This window comes from Scyliorhinus torazame, chromosome 9, assembly GCF_047496885.1.
Source record: "Scyliorhinus torazame isolate Kashiwa2021f chromosome 9, sScyTor2.1, whole genome shotgun sequence".
Taxonomy (NCBI): domain Eukaryota; kingdom Metazoa; phylum Chordata; class Chondrichthyes; order Carcharhiniformes; family Scyliorhinidae; genus Scyliorhinus; species Scyliorhinus torazame.
Window position 1 is genome coordinate 271,429,477 of NC_092715.1, and position 21,179 is coordinate 271,450,655.

Here is a 21,179-nt window from a genome sequence, read left to right on the forward strand (position 1 = left end):
TCCGGCTCCGGGACGCTCACTCCGGCTCCGGGACGCTCACTCCGGCTCCGGGACGCTCACTCCGGCTCCGGGACGCTCACTCCGGCTCCGGGACGCTCACTCTGGCTCCGGGGCGCTCACTCCGGCTCTGGGACGCTCGCTCCGGCTCCGGGACGCTCGCTCCGGGACGCGCGCTCCGGCTCGGGGGGAGTCACTCCGGCTCCGGGACGCTCGCTCCTGCTCCAGGTCCATCCGGAGCTCGCCGGAGGGCTTATTGACGCACACCATGGAGCTGACCCATGGCGTTGGCACCGTGACCTGGGAAAGCACTCCTTGGCCCTGCAGGTCCGCTGAACGAGGTGGAGGATCTTGCACGCCTGTGCGCCTAACAGGGAGTCCTTCGAGGTTCCAACAATCTCAAAAGACAATGTGGCTTTATGTGAGTTGTGTGTAACATCGAGCTGGCAGGACCCCGTGGCCGGGATGACGTTTCCGTTATAGTTAACCAACTGACAGCGGGATGGCAGAATCGGTGGTTTCACCTTCAAGGTGTGGAAGGCTGACCATGCAAGGAGATTGACGGAGGCACCAGTGTCCAAGCGGAATGTAATTGGTGATCGGTTGACTGTTAGGGTGGCACACCACTCAGTGCCCGGATCAATGCTGTGCACTGGCATCGGCTGGTGGTTCCGACTTGGGGACATCCGGTTCTTGTTTATTACCGCAACGCGGAAGGTTTCCCGGTCGTCGGTATCGCCGGTCTGCATGTCGTCAGGGTATGACTCGGTGTATGGAGGCTGAATGGCCCGCACGTCCCTGCGAGGCTGGCGGAATTGTTGGGAGTTGGTAGGTTGAGCTGCTCGACAGCAGGCAGCGCAGTGGCCCATCCTGCCACAGCGGAGGCATTGTCGCGCTTTGGCTGGACATTGCCGCTTTAAGTGTGCAGATCCACAGTTGCCGCAAGTCATGATGTCATGGCGTTCGTTGCGCCACCGCGCATGCGCGGTGCGGTCCTGCGTAGAGCGCGCCTGCGCATCCCGTCCCTATGCGTTGACGTCCCCTCTTTTGGCACGTACAAGCGCGGGAGGCCTCGGAAAGCGCATGAAATGGCCGCCCTCGTCCGGGCCGCGGTCCGGGAGGAACTCGATCGACTGGACCCGCTCCGCCTCGTAGGACCCGTGCCGTGCCGATTCGGCCGCTTGGATTTGGGAGTACCGGCTGGTTGCGTTCTCGTGGAGGACGCAGGTCTCGATGGCAGTCGCTCGGGTGAGGTTCTTTATTTTGAGGAGCTGCTGGCGTAGGGTGTCCGAGATGACCCCAAAAACTCTCTGATCCCGAATCATGGAGTCGGAGGTGGCCTCATAGCCGCAGGACTGCGCGAGGATACGGAGGTGTGTCAAATAAGATTGAAAAGGCTCATCCTTACCCTGCAGGCGCTGCTGGAAGAGGTACCTCTCGAAGCTCTCATTCACTTCAACGCTGAAGTGTTCCTCAAATTTTAGAAGCACCGTCTTGTATTTCATCTTGTCCTCGCCTTCCGCGAATGCCAGGGAGTTGTAGATGTGGATGGCGTGTTGCCCTGCCATGGAGAGGAGGAGGGCGATCTTCCTGGTGTCCGATGCATTCTCCCTGTCTGTGGCTTCTAGGAAGAGCTGGAAGCGCTGTTTAAACAGCTTCCAGTTGACGCCAAGATTTCCAGCGATTCGGAGCGGCTGCGGTGGGCTGATGGTGTCCATGGCGCAGGATGGCGGATCTCTGAAGATGTGCAGGTAGGTCTCACAGTCGCTGGCGAGTTTCCAATCCTGGTATCATGTCGTGTTGGGTGTTCCGATACACAAATGAACCAACGCGGTTGTACATTGTACAACTCTGTTTTATTATTCTGTACAATAATAACTATTAACTTCCGGCTGTGGTTCGTGCTTCACCAGCTCACCTGTGGACCCAGCCCTAGCACTATCTTAGTGAGGCACTCAGCACACTGTGTATGTCTGAGTGGCGCGCTGTGAGCTCGGTGCTCTGAGCTATCTCCTGGTGGAATGAGCGGGAACTGTGGTGTTCCCTGTTTTATAGTGCGTGTGCTCTCACTGGTGATTGGCTGCGATGTTGTGTGTCTGTTGGTTGGTCCAACTACCTGTCCATCAGTGTGTGTGTGATTGCACCATATGTTAATGTGGATCTCATGACACATACCTAGTTCTCACTCAGCACACATTCACATCCATCCCATACCCACACTTTAATGACATTGCTACTCACACCAAGACACAAACATAGATATACTCTGCATATTCACACCCTACACCAAGATCCAACTTTCACACCGTGCACATAGACACAATACACATACATTAGCACACAATGTCCTTCCCACACATTTCACAATATTAGTGTAAAGATATGGACTGACATCATTACATAGGTACGGTAAAGTCACCACAGTCCCAGATGACCACAGGCTGCTTTCCCCTTTGAGGGGGAGAGCTGACTGGTGGTTATTTAACCTGAGGGTCACCACACCTCAGACGAGGGGCACGGTTGAGAAGGCGGGGCCTTCATGAATAACCTCAGCCGGTACGGGGAATTGAACCCATGCCTCGCTCAGCATCACAAACCAGCCGTCCAGCCAACTGAGCTAAACCAACTGGCATAAATATATGTCCACATTTACACACTTTCCACAATCACAAGCAGCTCTATGTATTGCTCATATGCAGACAATCATTCACACACAGATAGAAACACTTATCCCAATTCCATTACCCATTTCTACCATCCATAGATACACAGACAAGTAACTTTCAACATTCATAATTTTCAGCAGGCATTCACACACTTTCATCAAACATTGCATTTATATAACGCTCAGAATCACAAATATACACCCAGATATACCCATTCTTTCACAAACCTAATCATAAATTGTTCACTCCATGTAAAAATGGACAAATGCACCCCCCTCCCTCAAATTGCACTATTGCACCATGCACACAGATACAAAACACACCCCATGTACACGCTCACAGACATCACAAACATATACGCAAGCACACAAGCTCAGAGAAGAGGACCTGTACCCATATTGATGTACACACTTCAATGCACCGCTTATCAAACTCACCCCATGTACATAAGCACAGATACACAACCATTTAAACATCACGGAAATTCCCAAGGAGTTTGATGACTACTGCAAAAGGAAAGAGCGAATGCTAATTTAACCAAGATGGTTTATACATACGAAACAATCATTCCCAGGGATAGAGGACAACACACAAAGACCATAGACCAGGAGACAGCATGTTAAGAAAGGAATAAATATAAAATGTTTCCAACATTCTCTATTTCTATTTCAGATTTCCAACATCTTCCGTGTTTAACTTTTATATAAATATGTCCCTCCTTGTCTGGACTTGTTTACAATCCCTTTGATGCTAGGGAGCATGCCGTACAAGTGACCTGTTTGTCCAGGTGCTGCTGCTTCATTGATTTTGAGGTCAGTGAGGGTAGGAACAGGGATGTGTGAGATAATTGACAGCAAAAGGACTGAACTCTTCTCTGTTCCTCAGATTGCTCAATAGAGTTGGGGCCGTTTCTCCAGTAATCAAGGAAAATCAGATAATATTTTTGACACTGAAGTCGAGTCTTCTTCAGTCCTTGGTTTAGCAATAGTTATTTGGGTAATACATCTCAGACCAAAAGGAAGAAGGTGAGTCCTGCTGAGCCAGCCAGCGGCAGGCAAACACAAATGGGTTGTGTCGATGTCCAAGTTTTCGCAAAATAATGGGAGGTGAGGTTAAAGCAGTGACTCCAGAGACAACTGTTAGAACAGGAAGGGACTTTACCCTGGCAGAGAGGACCAACAAAATACAGATAGCAATTCAGACACAGACTGAGTTTCATCACTCGGAGGAGCAACACTATCGTCCTTGAGTAACCAGGGATAGCCAACCAGTTTCCAGCTCTGCATCACAAAGTATATTAATTATTCCATCCAAACAATTACAAATACATATAAAATATTGATTTTGTGGTCTATTGTCAGAGATGGGAGTCCCAGTTATTGATTCTGGACAAGAACGGGAAACTCTCCTGATGTCCTGGATATCTTCCCTTTACCCTTTTCAATGGATTGTTTATCTCATGCTGTTTGTGGGGCCCTATTTGATTCAAATTGCTGTATATGCCTTTATTATAACAGTGGCCACACTTGAAAAGCAATTCATTGATTGGGAAATCCTGTGGGATGAAATTGGATCCTCTATAATGTGTGTTGTCCTTCAATCATTCATGGATGTGGACATGACTGATGATGCTGCCATTTTTAAAAATGTCATACTTTTCTCCGAATTACAAAGCCAGTGGGCTGTGTGGATGGGGCAAACCTTAATCCATCTCCTTGCTTTCTAAAAAAAAAACAATTCAAATTCACATTGAGTCCGGTTCACGGTCCCCACAAGCGAGACATACAAGATCCAAGCTGACAACAATAGACACTGGATCTAATCCCCAGCTTGATCCTACACTGGATCTTAGCAATTGGGTCGAGAAGCGACCATTTATTGGCCGTTCATAATGTGGTGGTGATGGGTCTTTTTCTACTGATTGGCTTGCTGGGGTGTGGTGCCGGTTTCACAAACAGCTCAGAACGAGCCAGGCCAACTTTCCCCCTGACAAGACATCAGTGACCCAGTTGGGCTTTTACAACAATCTGAAAGTTTTGCCGCTTCTTTTACTGACGTGATGTGGAGATGCTGGCGTTGGACTGGGGTGAGCACAGTACGAAGTTTTACAACACCAGGTTAAAGTCCAACAGATTTGTTTCGATGTCACTAGCTTTCAGAGCGCTGCTCCTTCCTCAGGTGAATGAAGAGGTATGTCCCAGAAACATATATATAGACAAATTCAAAGATGCCAAACAATGCTTGGAATGCGAGCATTAGCAGGTGATTAAATCTTTACAGATCCAGAGATGGGGTAACCTCAGGTTAAAGAGGTGGGGTAACCTCAGGTTAAAGAGGTGTGAATGGTATCAAGCCAGGACAGTTGGTAGGATTTCGCAGGCCAGACGGCGGGGGATGAATGTAATGCAACATGAATCCCAGGTCCCGGTTGAGGCCGCACTCATGTGTGCGGAACTTGGCTCTAAGTTTCTGCTCGGCGATTCTGCGTTGTCGCGCGTCCTGAAGGCCGCCTTGGAGAACGCTTACCCGGAGATCAGAGGCTGAATGCCCTTGACTGCTGGTGTTCCCCGACTGGAAGGGAACATTCCTGCCTGGTGATTGTTGCGCGATGTCCGTTCATTCGTTGTCGCAGCGTCTGCATGGTCTCGCCAATGCACCACGCTTCGGGACATCCTTTCCTGCAGCGTATGAGGTAGACAACGTTGGCCGAGTCGCACGAGTATGTACCGCGTACCTGGTGGGTGGTGTTCTCACGTGTAATAGTGGTATCTATGTCGATGATCTGGCACGTCTTGCAGAGATTACCATGACAGGGTTGTGTGGTGTCGTGGTCACTGTTCTGAAGGCTGGGTAGTTTGCTGCAAACAATGGTTCGTTTGAGGTTGCGCGGTTGTTTGAAGGCAAGTAGTGGGGGTGTGGGGATGACCTTGGCAAGATGTTCATCGTCATCAGTGACGTGTTGAAGGCTGTGAAGAAGATGACGTAGTTTCTCCGCTCCGGGGAAGTACTGGACGACGAAGGGTATTCTGTCGGTTGTGTCCCATGTTTGTCTTCTGAGGAGGTCGGTGCGGTTTTTCGCTGTGGCGCGTTGGAACTGCTTCTATTTTTCATTTTCTAGTTGCATAAGACCATAAGACATAGGAGCGGAAGTAATGCCATTCGGCCCACCGAGTCCACTCCACCATTCAATCATGGCTGATTTCAACTCCATTTACCCGCTCTCTCGCCATAGCCCTTAATTCCTCGAGAAATCAAGAATTTATCAACTTCTGTCTTAAAGACACTCAACGTCCCGGCCTCCACCGCCCTCTGTGGCAATGAATTCCACAGGCCCACCACTCTCTGGCTGAAGAAATTTCTCCTCATCGGCAGAACTAACCAACAAAAACAGCGAGCCCAACCCCTTTTCCTCCAAACCTGCACACGCAGCCTACCATCTGAATGTTTCCTCAACACCTGCTCTAATTATATTGTTCGCCCGGTTTTCTTCAAGAGAGAATGAAGTTTTTTGAAGCTGGAAACACACTGCGATGTGTACACACACACACACACACACAGATATACATGATGCAACTGAGAGAGTGAAAGTGCCTGCATTGCGCCCGGAGTCTGTCAGACTGGGCGAAATACAACACAGGTTAGTGCCCATAAGAGGGAGCAGTAACCATCCCAAAATCCAACAAGAATAAATCAAATGGAGGCTAACAAAAAACAACAGAAAGGAGTGGGAGAGTGAAAGAAAATACAACAATAGATCACCAGGTCATCTGGGAAAGTAACAAAAAGGGGCGAGCGAAAGGTAACGAGCAGAAAGTTAAGGAGTTCGGAGGGGTGTTTTCGTTTCCCTGATTTTGTTCTTGCCATCAACGTTTGCTTGGGTCGGGCCCCCAGGTCTGTTGCTGGATCGCAATCCCAGACTGAATCTGATCTTTGCCCATTCACTGTCTGATTCTGTGCTCAGAATATCCACTCAGGGAGAAGAAGGGGTTCTCAATCATTCCAGCAATCTACAAGCTAAAGGATGTTTAGATGAAGAACAAGGGACAAACTCACTCAGAGAGGAAAAAAACAGGGATTATGGAAATTGGAATAAAAAGAAAACACGATGATCTAAATAAGTAAAACAGAGAGGTCGAGATCTGAAACGCGGACAATACAAAGGATGCATTCATTATTGGAAATGTATACAAATTAGGGGATTGAAATCAGGCAGCGTTGGGTGGAAATGGAAACGTGACAAATAAAAATGTATGAAGAAGTTCAAAACGGAAATGTGAACGGGAACTTGGAAACAAGGAGTAGTAACGTAAAAGACAGAAATTTATATTTGCATTATTTCGTTAGCATTGGGGTGAATAGAGGGCACGGGTCCTTGTTGCTGTCTAACCCGGCTCCGTTATTGCAGTGAGATGCTTCAGCCAACTTTCCCCCACAGATACACCTAAAAAAAACAAGTCGAACAAAAAACACAAGACCACAGAGGGGAGAGCGAGGGTGCTGGGGAAGGTGGCAGATTAAACATTCTTCAGAATACAGGTAAAACACAGTGGTCCACACTAATAGAAACAGGTGGGACGATTTCTGAATCAAGTATTAATTTGCTGGGGAAATGATCCGGATCATTGCGATAGAAGTGTGTGTGCAACGTACAATGTAAAATACTCTGCGACATCAGAAACAAGTGGGCTGAAATTCAGGACATCGAACTGAGCAAGATTCATCACAGCTCGGTCCGACATTCAGCAGAAAATTGTCATTGAAAAGGGGATATTTCCTCCCCCCGCTTCGAAATACAAACTGTTACTCTGATCAGACACATTATAAACTTACTCTGATCGGGGGCATTGTAAACTTACTCTGAGCAGGGACATTGTAAACTTACTCTCATCAGAGACACTGAAAACTCACTCTGACCATGGTCATTGAAAACTTACTCTGATCAGGGACATTGTAATCTTACTCTAATCAGGGACATTGTAAACTTGTAAATTCACTCTGACCATGGTCATTGTAAACTTACTCTGATCAGGGACATTGTAATCTTACTCTGGTCAGGGGCATTGCAAACTTGCTCTGATCAGGGACATTGTAAACTTACTCTGATCAGGGCCATTGTAAACTTACTCTGATCACAGACATTGAAAACTTACTCTGATCAGGGACATTGTAAACTTACTCTGATCAGGGCCATTGTAAACTTACTCTGATCACAGACATTGTAAACTTACTCTGATCAGGGACATTGTAAACTTGCTCTGATCAGGGACATTGTAAACTTACTCTGATCAGGGAAATTGTAAGCTTACTCTGATCAGGGACACTGTAAACTCGCTCTGACCATGGTCATTGAAAACTTACTCTGATCAGGGACATTGTAAACTTACTCTGATCAGGGACATTGTAAACTTACTCTGATCAGGGACACTGTAAACTCGCTCTGACCATGGTCATTGTAAACTTACTCTGATCAGGGGTATTACAAACTTACTCTGATCAGCGACAGTGTAAACTTACTCTAATCAGGGACATTGTAAACTTGTAAACTTACTCTAACCATGGTCATTGTAAACTTACTCTGATCAGGGACATTGTAATCTTACTCTGATCAGGGGCATTGCAAACTTACTCTGATCAGGGACATTGTAAAGTTACTCTAACCAGGACAGTGTAAACTTACTCTGATCAGGGACATTGTAAACTTACTCTGATCAGGGACATTGTAAACTTACTCTGATCAGGGACATTGTAAACTTACTCTGATCACAGACATTGTAAACTTACTCTGATCACAGACATTGTAAACTTACTCTGATCAGGGACATTGTAAACTTACTCTGATCAGGGACATTGTAAACCTCCTCTGATCAGGGACATTGTAAACTTATTCTGATCAGGGACATTGTAAGCCTACTCTGATCAGGGACATTGTGAACTTACTCTAATCGGGGACACTGTAAACGTACCCTGATCATGGACATTGTAAACTTACTCTAATCAGGGACATTATAAACTTACTCTGATCAGGGACATTGTGAACTTACTCTAATCAGGGACACTGTAAACTTACTCTGATCAGGGACATTGTAAACTTGCACTGATCAGGGACATTGTAAACTTGCTCTGATCAGGGACATTGACAACTTACTCTGATCAGAGACATTGTAAACTTACTCTGATCAGGGACATTGTAAACCTGCTCTGATCAGGGACATTGTAAACTTGCTCTGATCAGGGACATTGTAAACTTACTCTGATCAGGGACATTGTAAACGTACCCTGATCAGTGACATTGCAAACTTACTCTGATCAGGGACAGTGTAAACTTACTCTAATCAGGGACATTGTAAGCCTACTCTGATCAGGGACATTGTGAACTTACTCTAATCGGGGACACTGTAAACGTACTCTGATCATGGACATTGTAAACTTACTCTAATCAGGGACACTGTAAACTTACTCTGACCACGGACATTGTAAACTTACTCTGATCAGGAACATTATAAACTTACTCTGATCAGGGACATTGTGAACTTACTCTAATCAGGGACATTGTAAACTTGCTCTGATCAGGGACATTGTAAACTTACTCTGATCAGGGACATTGACAACTTACTCTGATCAGAGACATTGTAAACCTGCTCTGATCAGGGACATTGTAAACTTGCTCTGATCAGGGACATTGTAAACTTGCTCTGATCAGGGACATTGTAAACTTACTCTGATCAGGGACATTGTAAACGTACCCTGATCAGTGACATTGCAAACTTACTCTGATCAGGGACAGTGTAAACTTACTCTGATCACAGACATTGTAAACTTACTCGGATCAGTGACGTTGTAAACTTACTCTAATCAGGGACATTGTAAACTTACACTGAACACGGACACTGAACACGGACATTGTAAACTTACTCTGAAATGAAACATTGTAAACTTACTCTGATCAGGGACATTGTAAACTTACTCTGATCACAGACATTGTAAACTTACTCTGATCAGGGATATTGGAAACTTGCTCTGATCAGGGACATTGGAAACTTACTCTAATCAGGGGCATTGTAAACCTACTCTGATCAGGGACATTGTAAACCTACTCTGATCAGGGACATTGTAAACTTACTCTGATCAGTGACATTGTAAACGTACCCTGATCAGTGACATTGTAAACTTACTCTGATCAGGGACATTGTAAACTTACTCTGATCAGGGACACTGTAAACTTGCTCTGATCAGGGACATTGTAAACTTGCTCTGATCAGGGACATTGTAAACTTGCTCTGATCAGGGACATTGTAAACTTACTCTGATCAGTGACATTGTAAACTTGCTCTGATCAGGGACATTGTAAACTTACTCTGATCAGTGACATTGTAAACTTACTCTGATCAGTGACATTGTAAACTTACTCTGATCAGGGACATTGTAAACCTCCTCTGATCAGGGACATTGTAAACTTACTCTGATCAGGGACATTATAAACTTACTCTGATCAGGGACATTGTAAACTTACTCTGATCAGTGACATTGTAAACTTACTCTGATCAGGGACATTGTAAACTTACTCTGATCACAGACATTGTAAACTTACTCTGATCAGGGATATTGGAAACTTGCTCTGATCAGGGACATTGTAAACGTACCCTGATCAGTGACATTGTAAACTTACTCTGATCAGGGACATTGTAAACTGGCTCTGATCAGGGACATTGTAAACTTACTCTGATCAGGGACATTGTAAACTTGCTCTGATCAGGGACATTGTAAACGTACTCTGATCAGGGACATTGTAAACTTGCTCTGATCAGGGACATTGTAAACTTACTCTGATCAGGGACATTGTAAACCTCCTCTGATCAGGGACATTGTAAACCTCCTCTGATCAGGGACATTGTAAACTTACTCTGATCAGGGACATTATAAACTTACTCTGATCAGGGACATTGTAAACTTACTCAGATCAGTGACATTGTAAACTTACTCTGATCAGGGACATTGTAAACTTACTCTGATCAGTGACATTGTAAACTTACTCTGATCATTGACATTGTAAACTTTCTCTGATCAGGGACATTGTAAACTTACACTGAACACGGACACTGAATACGGACATTGTAAACTTACTCTGAAATGAAACATTATAAACTTACTCTGATCAGGGACATTGTAAACTTACTCTGATCACAGACATTGTAAACTTACTCTGATCATGGATATTGGAAACTTGCTCTGATCAGGGACATTGTAAACGTACCCTGATCAGTGACATTGTAAACTTACTCTGATCAGGGACAATGTAAACTTACTCTGATCAGGGACATTGTAAACTGGCTCTGATCAGGGACATTGTAAACTTACTCTGATCAGGGACATTGTAAACTTGCTCTGATCAGGGACATTGTAAACGTACTCTGATCAGGGACATTGTAAACTTACTCTGATCAGGGACACTGTAAACTTGCTCTGATCAGGGACATTGTAAACTTGCTCTGATCAGGGACATTGTAAACTTACTCTGATCAGTGACATTGTAAACGTGCTCTGATCAGGGACATTGTAAACTTACTCTGATCAGTGACATTGTAAACTTACTCTGATCAGTGACATTGTAAACTTACTCTGATCAGGGACATTGTAAACCTCCTCTGATCAGGGACATTGTAAACTTACTCTGATCAGTGACATTGTAAACTTGCTCTGATCAGGGACATTGTAAACTTACTCTGATCAGGGACATTGTAAACTTACTCTGATCAGTGACATTGTAAACTTACTCTGATCAGGGACATTATAAACTTACTCTGATCAGGGACATTGTAAACTTACTCTGGTGACGGACATTGTAAACTTAAACTGATCGGGGACATTGTAAACTTACTCTGATCATGGACATTGTAAACTTACTCTGATCACAGGCATTGTAAACTTGCTCTGATCAGGGACATTGACAACTTACTCTGATCAGAGACATTGTAAACTTACTCTGATCAGGGACATTGTAAACCTGCTCTGATCAGGGACATTGTAAACCTGCTCTGATCAGGGACATTGTAAACTTGCTCTGATCAGGGACATTGTAAACTTACTCTGATCAGGGACATTGTAAACTTGCTCTGATCAGGGACATTGTAAACTTGCTCTGATCAGGGACATTGACAACTTACTCTGATCAGAGACATTGTAAACTTACTCTGATCAGGGACATTGTAAACCTGCTCTGATCAGGGACATTGTAAACTTGCTCTGATCAGGGACATTGTAAACTTGCTCTGATCAGGGACATTGTAAACTTACTCTGATCACGGATATTGTAAAGTTACTCTGATCACGGTTATTGTAAACTTACTCTGATCAGGGACATTGTAAACTTACTCTGATCAGGGACATTGTAAACCTACTCTGATCACGGACATTGTAAACTTACTCTGATCAGTGACATTGTAAACTTGCTCTGATCACGGACATTGTCAACTTCTGCATCTCAAATTTGCGGAACCCCTCAGTTTATTTATTCTGCTCTGGATTGGTGGGTTGCGGGGGGCCGGGGGGGGGGGGAGGGGTGACAGACTGCCCGAGCATTGGGAGTTTCCAAGATGTTTTTAATAGAAATTCCGAGAAAAGGTTACCCCGCCCGAAATCTAAACGCAGAAAACTTTCAAAGGGAGGGTTTGAATTTCTGAAATTCACCATTCGGAAACAGCTTTTTAAAAAAACATCCAAGATCTCCAGCAACACCTGGAAACGGAGACAGTTGCAGAAGGAACATTCGCTCCCAATTCTGGGTCTTTTCCATGTTCACTCGAGGCGGCGAAGGACACATTCCGGATAAGCAGCGCTCCCCACTCAGTTACACTTCAAATCCTCTGTCCCAGGAAATGACTGATGACTGTATGCAAGATCCATCCAGCTAAGTGATTGGAGTGCACACAAGTGTTTACATTTAGCGACAAATTTTGCCTAAATTGCCTCTTCAACACCGAGATCCTGAAGAGAAATGAATCGAATAGACTACATTGGGCAATGGAGCTTAAATAGAAACACATGTCGATTTGTACTTTTGGTGCGGCAGAGGGTGCTGGGTTTAATTACCATTCTTTATTTCATTATTTACCTCTGCCATGTTTTGTTTGATGGTTAATGAACACGGTTATTTCGGGGGTGGGGGAGGTGGGGGGGGAGGTCTGTTTTGCCATCAACTGTAGAATGATGCTAAAGTGGCCCAGTCACAGCTCCTTCCCTCGGAGAGACGGGGCAACCCGTGTTGTCCATGGAAATGTTACAGCTGAAAGGAATCATGAAGCCAGCGAGGACGTGAAGTCCGGTTGTCACTGTTACAATGCACTAGCGGTCTGGGAAGAGTGCAGCGCGTAAATATACACAGACGCCGCACCCTCCCACATATTGTTTATATATTTATTACACACTGGATTAAAATGATTCATGTGGTTGTGAAGAACTGTCATGTTTCAGAGAAAAACTTTCAACACTGTCCATTAATTAGTCCCAGCTGGCAATTGTGTGCAGTAAATTGGAATACCAGACATTGGCGTTACTAGACTCCTGCAAAATAGGTGGGACAGTATTGGCAACTTCAAAATATCTCATTGGCTGTGAGGTGCGTTGGGCCATCTTGAAATAGTGAAAGGCACTGCATAAATTTAAATTATTTCCTCTTCTCCCTCCAAGTCAATAAATGTTTAGGAATATCTATTGACTGTGAAGATGCCTACAGGGACTCCATAAAGGTTGCAGAGTCTCTTCGGTTAAAAGCGTTCAGCTCCTTGGTTTAGTAACTATTTCTGATCAATGTGGCCTAATAAATAATGAAGTTGGATTGAAAGGAGTTTAGGAGAATTCAGCACAGATATTTCCCCCAAATTGTAACTGTGGTAATCCACAGCGCAGCTCATATTTGAGCATCAAAAACAGAAAATACTGGATAATCTCAGCAGGACTGACAGCGTCCGTGGAGAGAGAAGGGAGCTGACGTTCCGAGTCTGGATGGCTCCTTGTCAAAGCTGTAATATTTGGTAAAACTGTGCAATCATCTGCTTTGACAAAGAGTCAACCAGACTCGGAACGTCAGCTCCCTTCTCTCTCCATAGACGCTGTCAGACCTGCTGAGATTGCCCAGTATTTTCTGTTTTTGTTTCAAATTCCAGCATCCGCAGTCATTTGCATCTTCATATCTGAGTACATATGTAGATATTCAGAACATCCATAGAAAATATTAGAAATCGTCCTGCATCTCTTTCTCATTTTTAACCATGACATCTTATGTCCAGCTTTATTTTTAAAAATTCATTTGCAGGACGTGGATGTCACTGCCCAGCGTTTATTGCCAATCCCTAGTTGTCCTTCAGAAGGTGGTGGCGAGTTGCCTTCTTGAACCGCTGCAGTCCCTGAGGTGTAGGTACAGCCACTGTGCTGTTAGAGAGGATGTTGTCCCAGCGACAGTGAAGGAATGGCGACATAGCTCATGTCGGGGTGGTGAGCGGCTTGGCCAGGTGGTGGGGTTCCTAGATATCTGCTGCTCTTGTCCTTCGAGATGGTAGCAGTTGTGGGTTTGGAAGGTACTGCCTAAGGAACCTTGGTCAGTTCCTGCAGTGCATCTTGTAGATGGTAAACACAGCAACCACTGTTCATTGGTGGTGGAAGAATTGAATGTTTATGGAAGGGATCTCTTGTAGGAGATGGTCATTGCCTGGCACTTGTGTGGTGTGAATGTAACTTGCCACTTGTCAGCCCAAGCCTGGATATTGTCCAGGTCTTGCTGCATTTGGACATGGACTGTTTCAGTATCTGAGGAGTCGCAAATGGTGCTGAATATTGTGCAGTCATCCGCAAACATCCCCACTTCTGACCCTATGATGGAAGACAGGTAATTGATGAAGCAGCTGAAGATGGTCGGGCCGAAGACACTACCCTGAGGAACTCCTGCAGTGATGTCCTGGGGCTGAGATGATTGACCTCCAACCACCACAACCATCTTCCTTTGTGCCGGGTATGACTCCAACCAGCGGAGAGTTTTCCCCCTGATTCCCATTGAGTCCAGTTTAGCTAGGGCGCCTTGATGCCAAACTCAAATGCTGCCTTGTGTCAAGGGCAGTCACTCTCACCTCCCCTCTGGAGTTTACCTCTTTTGTTCATGTTTAAACCAAGACTGTAATGAGGTCAGGGACTGAGTGACCCTGGCGGGACATAAAAACTGAGCGTCAGTGATCAGGTTATTGCTGAGTAAGTGCCGCTCGACAGCACAGTTGATGACTCTTTCCATTACTTTGCTGATGGTGGAGAGGAGACTGATAGGGCGGTAATTGGCTGGGTTGGATTTGTCCTGTTTCTTGTGTATAGGACTCTTCTGGGCAATTTTCCACATTGCTGTGTAGATGATTGGGAAACATTGGAAACTCTTCACTCTGATTGTAAAACCTGGACACCACATTCCCACAATGTCAAATACGTTCAGAATATTTCATTCCGTTCTTTTCCTCAATAACGGAAATTTCGAATGTCTAAAATAGTTGAATAACCACAACTAAAAGTTGCATATTTTACAATAAAATAAATTAAATTTATACATCGAGTTGTATCTTCGTCTTTACTCAAAGGCTCCTGACTCAAAAATTCAGATGATATTTCTGCCAAAAGGTGTGATTTTGTTTACTCATTCACACAGGAACATGGGAAGAGGGGTCGGCTATTCATCCCCTCAAGCCTGTTCTACTAATTGGAGAGTATATCTACTTGTCTGCGATACATTCTCCCCATTCAGTGAGCTGAACTGGAAGACCTTGCTTTAATTTTTGGAATTTTCTGCTTAAGCCTTTTCCAAAATTAATTGGAGAAAATCTCAGGAGATGAATTGTTTAAAGTTTTATTCAAGTAAAGGTTATATTGAGTGTATTTTAAAAAACTGCATGTATGTTAGAGCGAGAAGGAAAATTACAGTACACAAAATTATAGATTTTGTTTTGTCTTCTGTAGATTTACAAATGTGTGTTGTGCCAACAGAGGGGTTGGAATTCTGACAAACCCTCTCCTAAAACATAATTGTAATGGTATGTAACTCCTGATTTCCTAATGGGGTAGATTCTAGACCTGTCCCGAATCTGGGAATGATGCCATTTACTACATTGTCAGTAGCAAATCCAAATGCCTTTCCGGAGGCCCACCTTAGACTGGAGAATATGATCTTAATATTTTTTTACCCCTCCCACCCAGGCATTGCCTTCTTCCAGACCCTTCCATCAGGCAGAAGGTACAGAAGTCTGAAGACCCACACATCCAGACATAGGAACAGCTTCTTCCCCTCAGCTACAAGACTCCTCAACGACTCCCCCTCGGACTGATCTGTTCCCTGTAAGAACATTATACATGACACCCTATGCTGCTCTTGCTCATGTATTTGCTTTGTTTGGCCCCTTGTTCCGCACTGTAACCAATCACTGTTTGTCGATGTACCATTTGGCAATGTACTCTGTTGATTATTCTTTTGTTTACTATGTACGTACTGTGTACGTTCCCTCGGCCGAAGAAAAATACTTTTCACTGTACTTCGGTACATGTGACAATAAATCAAATCAAATCAAATTAATTCATCCCTGGGATGTGGGTGTCACTGGCTGGGTCAGCATTGATTGCCCAACCCTAATTGCCCTTAAGAAGGTGGTGATGAGTTGCTTTCTTGAGCTCTTCTGGAAGCTTGAAGAGATGGGATGGCTGTGATGGTGCCGAGACGCACTTCCTCACTTTGCCCTGTCAGAGACTCCAGCCACTATGGGTGGTGGTGCCAGGCAAGCACTGTTGCTGCAAATGCTGTTTCTTATGGTCCACCCTGTCTGCTCTGCCATCTTGGCACTTGTGTGGGGGAGAGAGTGTGGGGGGGAGAGAGCGTGGGGGAGGGAGAGAGCGTGGGGGGGGAGAGAGCGTGGGGGGGAGAGAGTGTGGGGGGGGGAGAGAGCGTGGGGGGGAGAGAGCGTGGGGGGGGGAGAGAGTGTGGGGGGGAGAGAGCGTGGGGGGGAGAGAGCGTGGGGGGGGAGAGAGCGTGGGGGGGGAGAGAGCGTGGGTGGGAGAGAGCGTGGGGGGGAGAGAGCGTGGTGGGGAGAGAGTGTGGGGGGGAGAGAGCGTGGGGGGAGAGAGCGTGGGGGGGAGAGAGCGTGGGGGGGAGAGAGCGTGGGGGGGAGAGAGTGTGGGGGGGAGAGAGCGTGGGGGGGGGAGAGAGCGTGGGGGGGGGGGAGAGAGCGTGGGGGGGGAGAGAGCGTGTTGAATCCCAAATTTCTTTCTCCGTCAGTCTGGCCTCAATAAAAGTCGAGATGGATTTGCACGTAAAAAGAAGTTATTTTATTCAGCTTGCAAGCTACCTAGTCCACAGTGATACAGACAACATGTTGCTGTCTGCAGTCCCGGGAACTAAGTGAAGGTCCCAGACAAAGAGATCAGTACTCATACATTCAAATGGCATCAAGTTTCACATACTCGACACCCATAGGTCATCCTATGTCCCTCCTGACTTCTTTGATCTATTCTGATTGGCTCACTTCCAATCCCTTTCTCCGGCCCCTATCAATGCAGCATCACTCTCATAGACACACCTCTTCCTGCTTTTTCCATGCGGTCTCAAATCCCTTTGTCTCTACCTGCCAGAATCAAAGTGGCTTATTTCTACATTACATTAACTAATATCTCTAAAGTAACTATTTTATATCACATTCGTCAAGCGTGGGGGGGAGAGAGTGTGGGGGGGAGAGAGCGTGGGGGGGAGAGAGCGTGGGGGAGAGAGAGCGTGGGGGGGGAGAGAGTGTGGGGGGAGAGAGCGTGGTGGGGAGAGAGTGTGTGGGGGAGAGAGCGTGGGGGGGGGGAGAGAGCGTGGGGGGAGAGAGCGTGGGGGGGGAGAGAGCGTGGGGGGGAGAGAGCGTGGGGGGGAGAGAGCGTGGGGGGAGAGAGAGTGTGTGGGGGGGGGAAAGAGTGTGTGGGGGAGAGAGCGTGGGGGGGGAGAGAGCGTGGGGGGGAGAGAGCGTGGGGGGGGAGAGAGCGTGGGGGGGAGAGAGCGCGGGGGGGAGAGAGCGTGGGGGGGAGAGAGCGTGGGGGGGGGAGAGAGCGTGGGGGGGAGAGAGCGTGGGGGGGAAAAAGAGTGTGTGGGGGAGAGAGCGTGGGGGGGGGGGAGTGAGCGTGGGGGGGGGAGAGAGCGTGTGGGGGGAGAGAGCGTGGGGGGGGGGAGAGAGCGTGGGGGAGAGAGAATGCAGCTTGGCCACTCACCTTCACGCTGCTCCTCCAATCTCAGACAGTTTCTTTCCCACATTTCCTGATGACTGGCTCACTTGAATGTACCTGTATTTTGAACAATGGATCCATGGGCCGGATAGAAAGGCCATGGTTGGCTGGATTGGGACCCGTGGACCCTTTGTTGGACAACTCTGCCGTATAATTATGGGAGGTGTGGCTGAAGAGATTTTGAGGAGCTTTTTGAACATGATGAGTGTTTTAGCAGGGCTGAGGAATCCAGAGGAGAGTTCCGGGGTATGGGGTGTAATATCGAAGGTTTGCTCACTGATGGTGGAGGAGAGGGAGGTCTGATCCACTGAAAATCAGAATAAGAAGAATGCAGTGTTCAAGATTAACAGTGGATGAGGTTGCAAGGTAGTTGGACTGAGAACATGACTTTTTAAGAAGAACAAAGATGCATTTATCAATGAGCTGGATGAGACAGAGCCATTGGAAGCCAGTGAGGCATTAGTAATATGTGAACAATACTTACTATAGGGGTATTTGGTGAATGTGGCGACTAGGGACTTTTCACAGTAACTTCACTGAAGCCTACTTGTGTCAATAAACGATTATTATTATTATTTGACTGATAATGTTCTGCGTGAATTGTAGATTGTGTAGGGCAAAATGCAGGGGAGGAAATCATTGACCAAACTGATCACAAAGTTAATAAAGACTTGAAAAGGAGTTTTGCCATGAATAGAGAATATGCCAGGGTGAGGTGGGCATTATTGTAATGGTGAAAATATTCCAAATGGTTGTTTTGTGGCTGGGATTGGAAGTTGGGGTGAGGATCAGGTATCAGCCTGAGGTCTGTTCATGTCGGTTTTATCCTGTGTGAAAACGTAGGAAGGCGAATGGGATGAAAGGCTACAATGCAAAGTTTCTGCTGAGGGCCAGGCAAGGTTGTCGTTGGGGTTGCAAATGTTGACTTGGAGCAAATTGTGGCTCATGTGAAACTTGACTTTACACAAGCAGTTACAAAACACATCTACAGGGCTAGTGGGAAGAGGGTAAATGTTTCATTTACTTTTGGTCAGCTGAGGCTTTTCATAAGGAGAAAACTGCTCTCGGGATGCATTGTGGAAACAATGAGTTTTACCGCCATGCCTAACTTTCCAGTGTTGGACAGAATTCCTGAGCAGATCCAGTGGGTTGTATTATGTGAAGGTGTTAATTTGTTCTCAGCTAATGCCAATTATGTAATCAGTCAGTGATTGTTCTAAAAGTAAGGAAGTTCGAATCCTTTTCCTTTCTGGCCAATGATGGAGGTCGATGTGTCGGCCAGCAATTGCCAAATACTCCCTGCAAAGAAAACAGAGAACATTGCACACATATTTTAAAAGTAAATAAATAATCTTTATCGTCACAAGTAGGCTTACATTAACAGTGCAATGAACGTACTGTGAAAAGCCCCTAGTCGCCACATTCCGGCGCCTGTTCGGGTACACAGAGGGAGAATTCAGAGTTCTCAGCTGGTACGGGAATTGAACCCGCGCTGCTGGCCTTGTTTTGCATCACAAACCAGCTGTCTAGCCCACTGAGCTAAACCAGCCGAAGCATAGAGTCAAAATAGTTAGTGATTGATCCATGTTATTGATAGAAATAATATGCCAATAATGGCTGACTATGGTCAGGAACACTGGAAAACAGTTTTAAAAAAAACAGAATTCTTCACATTCCTGCACCAGCCATGACCTCAGGATGTCCCAAGATGCTTTACAGCCAATGAAACAGTTATGTTGTCATTGTTGTAATGTAGGAAATTTAGCAGCTAATTTATACACAGAAAGCTCCCAGAAACAGCACCGTGATCATGACCAGATAACCTGTTTATTTTGGTGATGTTGGTTGAAGGATAAATATTAATGCGGGATACTGGAAAGAACTCCCTACCTCTGTTTCATATAGTGCCTCAGGATCTTTTATATGTTCCCCAGAGGCACCTCGCAGCATTCCAACCATACTACACTAGTGTCAGCCTGGATTATGTCCTCAAGTCGCTGGAGTGGGTCTTGAAACTACAACGTTCTGACAATTGTACAGAAGGTCTGTGCACATCAAAGCCTACGTAGACTGAACTGTACCTTGCCCTCAAAGGTAAGTTCTGCCTGTATTACGTTTAATCATGAAAAAGCCACTGGGTAATGTCAAATTGCAACTCAAGTTGTGGGGTCGCACAAGAGCATTTCCCAAACAGTTACAGTCCAAGATAATGCCCATTGCTGTTAAAGTGCAGGATGCGATTGAGCAGAATCGCAATTATATACCTGCACATTCCTGCAAGGACCACCATTTACAGTTTTCACCGAAGAATGGGCAGAAGTGAAAATAAATCCATAAGTACTGGTACAAAGTCAGGATATATTTAAAAATGAAATGTGACTGATTTGGACCTAGAAACCAGTGACTCTAGTCCCTTCTTCCCTAGCCCAACATTATATAAGCAACCTGATTGTTGTAAAACGGTGAATCTTCTGTAGGTGAAATTGACCGAAAGGTCAATGTGGGTGGCATGTTAGCATAGTGGTTAGCACTGTTGCTTCACAGCGCAAGGGTCCCAGGTTCGATTCCCAGCTTGGGTCACTGACTGTGCGGAGTCTGCACGTTCTCCCCGTGCCTGCGTTTTTTTTTTCGGGTGATCGGGTTTCTTCCCACAGTCCAAAGACATGCAGGTTAGGTGGATTGGCCATGATAAATTGCCCCTTAGTGTTCAAAAAGGTTAGCTGGGGTTATTGGGATAGGATGAAGACGTGGGCTTAAGTAGGTGCTCTTTCCAAGATCCAGTGCAGACTCGATAGGCCGAATAGCCTCCTTCTGCACTGTACGTTCTATGATGGTTAAACAGTAAAGGCTGCAGAAGTGTTTCTTTCGGATAAGAGACAGAAAATGCTGGTGTGAGAAGTTGGGTAGGAATTGCAGCCCCAGCACAGGGAGTGAGTGTGCTGCCTGTGAGTGTTGTGTGTGGGTATTTGACAGCAGCTGAATGCTGTTACTGCATCGATCACAATCGGTTATTGATTGTTACACCCATGGTGGTATTAGGAGGTTTGAATGCATTATTGCTGCTCCTATTTAGTTTCGCTGCCATGTGCAGTGGCAGGCAGGGGAGGGTTGCAGGCAGGGGAGGGTTGCAGGCAGGGGAGGGTTGCAGGTTACAGGCAAGGGAGGGTTGCAGGCAGGGGAGGGTTGCGGGTTACAGGCAGGGGAGGGTTGCGGGTTACAGGCAGGGGAGGGTTGCGGGTTACAGGC

The 21,179-nt window shown here is 46.0% G+C and overlaps 1 protein-coding gene across 1 annotated transcript in view; it reads left to right on the forward strand.

Annotated features, from left to right (window-relative positions):
• The first annotated feature begins 19,919 nt into the window (after window positions 1-19,919).
• cntln (centlein, centrosomal protein) overlaps window positions 19,920-21,179 on the forward strand; it is a 725,020-nt gene continuing 723,760 nt past the window's right edge. Inside the window, exon 1 of the mRNA XM_072517511.1 lies at window positions 19,920-20,027. The gene's annotated coding sequence lies outside the window, so the exon portion shown is untranslated. The remainder of the gene's footprint in view (window positions 20,028-21,179) is intronic.